This window comes from Oncorhynchus masou, chromosome 19, assembly GCF_036934945.1.
Source record: "Oncorhynchus masou masou isolate Uvic2021 chromosome 19, UVic_Omas_1.1, whole genome shotgun sequence".
NCBI classification, from domain to species: Eukaryota; Metazoa; Chordata; class Actinopteri; order Salmoniformes; family Salmonidae; genus Oncorhynchus; species Oncorhynchus masou.
The window spans coordinates 20,784,125-20,790,124 of NC_088230.1; the positions used below are offsets into that span (position 1 = coordinate 20,784,125).

General features: G+C 45.0%; 1 pseudogene; it reads left to right on the forward strand.

Moving 5' to 3' along the window:
* Positions 1–1,658, forward strand: part of LOC135505977 (exostosin-1-like) — a 296,459-nt pseudogene extending 294,801 nt beyond the window's left edge.
* Positions 1,659–6,000: the final 4,342 nt, after the last annotated feature.

The following is a 6,000-nucleotide window of genomic DNA, read 5'->3' on the forward strand; positions in this document are numbered from 1 at the left end:
TTGGTAACTGTATGTGTGTGGTGCCGTCCGTCAAACCATGTTTGCCCAGCATATATCATTCACCAACAGCCACTTTCAATGGAAGCCACAAGCTCATATCCAGTATCCAGTGCTTGGGACAGGGCCCATTCTCAAGTTGTCTGAAATGGGCCTATAATTGCAGCCATGAGAGGGGAAGGACTGCAGGATTGCAGATCGGTTCACTCAGGAGCATCCAGAGAGAGGTGGAGGAGGAGGGAGGAGGTTGCAGCATGCTGACAGTCTCCCTCTGTGATTCCCCGTTTCGGTGTGCGTGTGTGGGCAGGGCCGGGGCCGGCCCACGGCAGGTCTGATTGATGGCCCAGCTTCCGGCAGCACGATGACTCGGCACTATCGGCCATATGATCGTCTTAATTGTGTAGGCAGCAGCGTACCAGTGCTGGATTTACTCCCATCTCTTTCCATACATAGTATCTTCAGGCCCTTTCCCTTTCCAGGACAATTGTTCCACTGCAGTCAGGGCTGTAAGATGTGTTGCCCTGCACAAGATCACACAGGAAAGTGGGGAAGTTTGTTGGGAAAATGGGGAAGTTTGTTGGGAAAATGGGGAAGTTTGGTGGAGATTATGGAGATTTTGGCCAACACTTTATCAGTTGAATGGGAGTTAAAAGGCAGAAAAATACAACCTTTCTTAGATGTAGTTTGTTTTGTGTGTATGTATAGAGTAGACATGAGCTGCTTCAGGCAACACAGCTCTAATGTACCATCCTCCTCCCAATATATGTTTCTGCTTTTACACTGAAGCAGTCAGTGAGTCTTATGGTTGGCGTGCTGAACTGACATATTTCCTCTGTCTGTAAACAGGGTTCTAAGACGTCCCGGTGGGCCGATCCGGACCACTTTTCCCAGAGACAGACCTGTATGAACTCATTCAGCGGCTGGTTTGGGTTCATGCCTCTGCTGCACTCCCAGATGAGACTGGACCCTGTGCTTTTCAAGGACCAGGTCTCCATCCTGAGGAAGAAGTACAGGGACATTGAGAGGCTGTGAAACCCCCCCCCCCCACGCACACACACGCACACACACACACACACACACACACAGAAGAGACTTGGGTGGTGTGGGTTTGGGACAAATCTCCCTCCCATATGCAAGTGAAAAGAACTGCCTTTTTGTAACCAGCCTGTTCAGTCAGTCAGATTGTCCGAACGATACGTGAAATCTCTACAGAGTCATTTATTATGAAATATGCAACACCAGGACCGTTCTCCAGAGGTGATGGTCTTGGCTATTGAAGATGATTCAGAACTCTGGTTGGTTCAGCTCTCTCCATGTCAGTGAGTTGGACTGTGTCGATGTTGTCGTCATTGTTGTCAAAAGAGGAATATTGCAACTTTTCACACGCTTCAACTCCAGACTGATTGTCGTTGTCACGTCCTTCCTCTGACAGAGCAGACCGGGAAGTGAGGTCACAAACGCCTGTACAATGTGTACTCCAGTTTGGTTTCAGATCTTTTCTGTGGCAGTGTGTCTTATACAGAAATTAACTCAGTGCATTGTGTCTTTCCTCCATGAGATCTATAAAGTTTATATCTCTTACATTGTATCTGTTGCTTTCCATTATTCATTTCTGGGGCTTATTGGACTTTCATTTTGGAATTGTTTTATTTTTGGTTGCTTTCTCCTATAAGATTTAAATTGCCAAAAAAAACAACTCTTATAAAAGATGCTAAAATCTATACTGCCTATTGTTGTAATTCTCTGTTTCATAGATGATGGTGGTAGACAATGTGGTCAGAGGGAATAACTAACTACCATGTTATTTTGTCTTAGTGAAATATGCAAAACCTGATGAACTTTTCCCATCAAAGACCACCTCAGGACACCCTCCTGAATCTTCACATCTGCTTGTATGTCTCCTCCAGGCTGTCTGTCTAAATACCGGAGACATGCCACTCACTGTGACCCTGCCTGGCTATAAACAAGAGGTGGGTTTCTGCATCCACTTATGGATTTAGTAAGTAGGTGTTCGTACTGTGTAGCCATGGGGGTAGGCGTGGTGATGCTACAGACAGGCGTCTTTGATTTCTATTCCAGGTCTGAAGCCTCTTTCATGTCCCTCCAGAGAGCCAACCCAATGTACACCCACCGTTCAGCTGGTTCTGAGAGGACACCAGCCTCTGCATGGCACTCCCTGTACATCCCCCGTCTCCCTCTCCCAACCAATAATCATGTTTACTTCCTTACAATAATACCTCTGAGCATCAGACACCTCGGGTATGGTCAAAGTCGCACGGCCTTTTACTGGATTAATAGAATGTTTATAAATGCTACGGTGTACATGGGTCAATGTTGTTCATGAACATGAGCTTACCTTTGCAACTACTTTCTTCGGGTGAGTGGGTATCGGGTATGCTAAGCAGCTAATATCTCTATCTATGTGTGTGTGATGGATTTTCAGAAATGAGGTGTCACACTAGACACCATGTGCTCTAGACACCATGTGATCTAGACACCATGTGCTCTGCCCAGCACAAACAACCAGTGATTTACTGAGGAGCCTAATGGCAGGCAGGCAAGAGTTTTTGTTTCAGTTTCGCCGAGGGGATGTCTCGCTTGCCCTCTCACTTCTCACAATGATGTATGATAATGACAGTGCTCCCCAAGAACTCATTCAATACAGCATCTGAGGGAGCTGCCTCTAAAGAGGTCCTCTCTCTCAAATGGGACGCAGTCAAGGCTATTCTGAATATTAATTAATAGATTTGTTTATTTCTATCACCCCCAGTAGGGAGGGGTAGAACATTTGCTTGTATTTTTTTAAAGCATCTACTCTCTTCGCCTGCTCTGTTCTGAAGTAACACCGGAGAGTTGCAGAGCGAGAGGAGAAAAGAGGAGGTGTAGGAGGGAGGCTGATGCATACTCCCAAGTCATTCGACCCGTACTGCCTGGGGGAATAGGAATGAGGACACAGAATGAGTCTGCCATTGATCCACATTGATCCCAACGGAGAGCCAGCCTTTATTTGTTTTCAGAGGAAGAGCAGGGGTAATGTCTCTGTTGAGGGGACACATTTAGCAGGTTCAACTATCATGCAGCCTGCTTTCCAACAGTGTTTATTAGATTCCCATTCCCAATGTATTACAGTTTCGGTCGAGGTGGTTTAGTGTGTGTCACGACATACACGAACAGCATTCTAGGCGCATTTACAACTCCACACTCTTATTCAATATCTCTAAACTTGTCTGCCCTGTAAAGTAGTTGATACAGAATGAATACAAATGTGACTGTTTACTTCTAATTCAGGTGTTAGTGCAAGATTACTGGTGTCACGCACACTCAAGTGATATACATTCACATTCTACTGCCTTGATACTGAAATAGTATACGGTGTGCATATATTCTTGTTTTAGCACAATTTGCCAGTCGAACACCATGTATACAATTTGTTTGTTACTTTGTTGAGTAAAAGTAGCGTGACATTTCCTGTCAGGTGTCTGCTATCTTCAGAGGTGTAGCTACCCTTCACTGGTCTCCCCAAAGTTGATGTACAGCTGTTATCTCCAGCCTGGCTGTATGTGAGGTCAGGGAGCTTCAAATACCACCAGGCTTGGAGCCGAGGAGTTGTCAGGAGGGGAGGAAAAAGCCAATAACTGTAGACATCAAGACAGCCAATCTCAGGGCGGCGTGGCAGCAAAGCCCTCTGTGACATATCTGCTCAGCGCATGCCACAGCACCCAGACATCAAAAAATGAAGTCCCAAATCTCTGCACATCAAATGAGAGTACAAGCAGACATCAGCTGACACCCACCCCCCACCCGCCTCATAACGGGCTGTCTGAGCCCTAGATGTGTTCGGCACACTTTATGGGCCCTGAGAAACCCTCTCCAGTGCCCCCATTACTGTCACAGATGGGGTTTCATCAAGTTGTGTGACTGGAGACTTGTGTGAAACAAAAGCTTTTCTCTCTGTGATGGTACAAGCTCCCGTTGAGGATGGCTGAGCCATGAAGCATTTCTCCAGAATGTATTGTATCATCATAGCTGTTCAGTAGAGGCTGCTGAGGGGAGTCAGGCTCATAATAATGGCTGGAAACCATGTGTTTGATACCATTCCATTGACTCCATCTCAGCCATTTATTATGAGCCATCCTCCCCTCAGCAGCCTCCACTGCTGTTGTTATATGCCTGTGCCTGTGTCACTGTGACTCCGCCACAGAGTCAAGTAAACACTTACCTGGCATATCGGAAAATAACAGTAAGTGTTGTCTTTCTCTCGCTGTGACTCTGTCTCTTCTCTCTGTATTCCTCAGTTCTGCTGTCTTTTTCTCATTCGCTCTCTCGCTCTCTTCATATAAAGCTCTCCTCTTTTTCTCTCTGTTTTACACAAACAAATCCATAGACCATCCAGGAGGTGAGAGAGGAGAGGCCATGGAGAAAGGGGTGAGTGGCATAGTTATTGAGTACAGAGAGACTGTGTGTTCCCGTAGCACTGGTGTCAGACACAAAACACAGTCATGACTCTGGCCATCTAGTACAGCTACAATAGAGAAATGAGAGAATGCTGGTGATCAAATCCATCTACCTGTCTATCAATTTTTCTACCAATTTATCAATAGGCTGGCTGGCTGTTTGTCTTGCCTCAACCTTCCAAACTGTCCATCTTTCCTTGCATGCTGGTTATACTTTCTGAAACGGTCAATATTGATCCTGATTGAAATGGTGCTCTGCTTGTGCACCACCACTGCAAACTGCATAAATAATATCTGAAAAACGGCTGAGATTATACTAATTCAATTTTCTTAAAACTGTTTTGTGAAACGTAAACAGATTTCATGGCCATGAGTCAAATTGATTGTTTTCTGTCCCTCACTGGAGACTATGAGAGGGGCTCACCAAATTGCTGTGGAAACGGGGGAAGACCATGGTAATCCACACAGCCCAAATTGAGTTATAATTGCAAGTAGGGCACAAAATACTTCTTCCACCTTCTTCCATATTAGTTATGGTAAGTTTGAAGCTGATTCTGTAGCAGGGGGAGATGGGATATGGCTCCTCTTCTGTAATTGTGTTATAAAAAGCCATTAGACCTCGGTTTCTTCTTTATTGGAGTCCCACAATATTGCTCATCATGGCCCGTCTCTTTACATTTGTCAGATTGGGGACTGCAAGGTTTGCTGTTCTGTAATGGACATCAGGGATGGGGAGGCCACCAGCCTAATTCCACTTACTGGTATAGCCCTGTGGGAGACTCACAGGCTGCAGCAGACCGGCCCCGCCCGTAGCCAAAAGAAACATCACCAACCAGCAAAGCCTAGAAAGATTTGCCTCGGGTTGATTGTGACTGAGGCTGAGATTTCTATTACCTCATACCTCAAAACATCATCACTTTGTGGATTTGAGAGTACATATCACAGAGATGCCTCTGTGAGAGATCCTACACGTAATGACTTTACCAGGAGCGTATTATAACAGAGAGCGAGTGAGAGAGTGCTGATGTGGCGATAGCCTGTCAGAGCCTGGCCTATGCTGTGTCTTAAGTCTATTCCTCTGATATTTCTGTCCAGGGTGCAGTGTTTTGTCAGCTATTCTAACTGGTGATACGGTATGTGGATGGCTGCCTCCGATGCACCTTAAATTCTGTCGTGGCTTGATATGAGTAAACTGGGTGTAGCCAAGGTCTGACATGCCAAAATGGTGATTCATAGGAGATAATTACTTAAAGTTAACATTTTCCATCACCAGGTCCCTTAATCACATAATAAAGCCCTCTACTGGCTAGCAGTTCCCTGGGACATTGAATCAAATCTAATCAAATCTACCTGCTTGGGCTCACAATTTTCAGTGAAAATCAGCCTTTAACTACAAGATTTATACTACAGTACTAAATTGTAAAAAATAAAAATAAAAAAATCCTGGAAATTTGAAAGTAAGGTTGAATCTGGCCTCTGGGTTTTCTTTAACCTGAGTCTCAATACAATACCATGAAGCTATAATACTGAAATTTTATGTTTCATATTC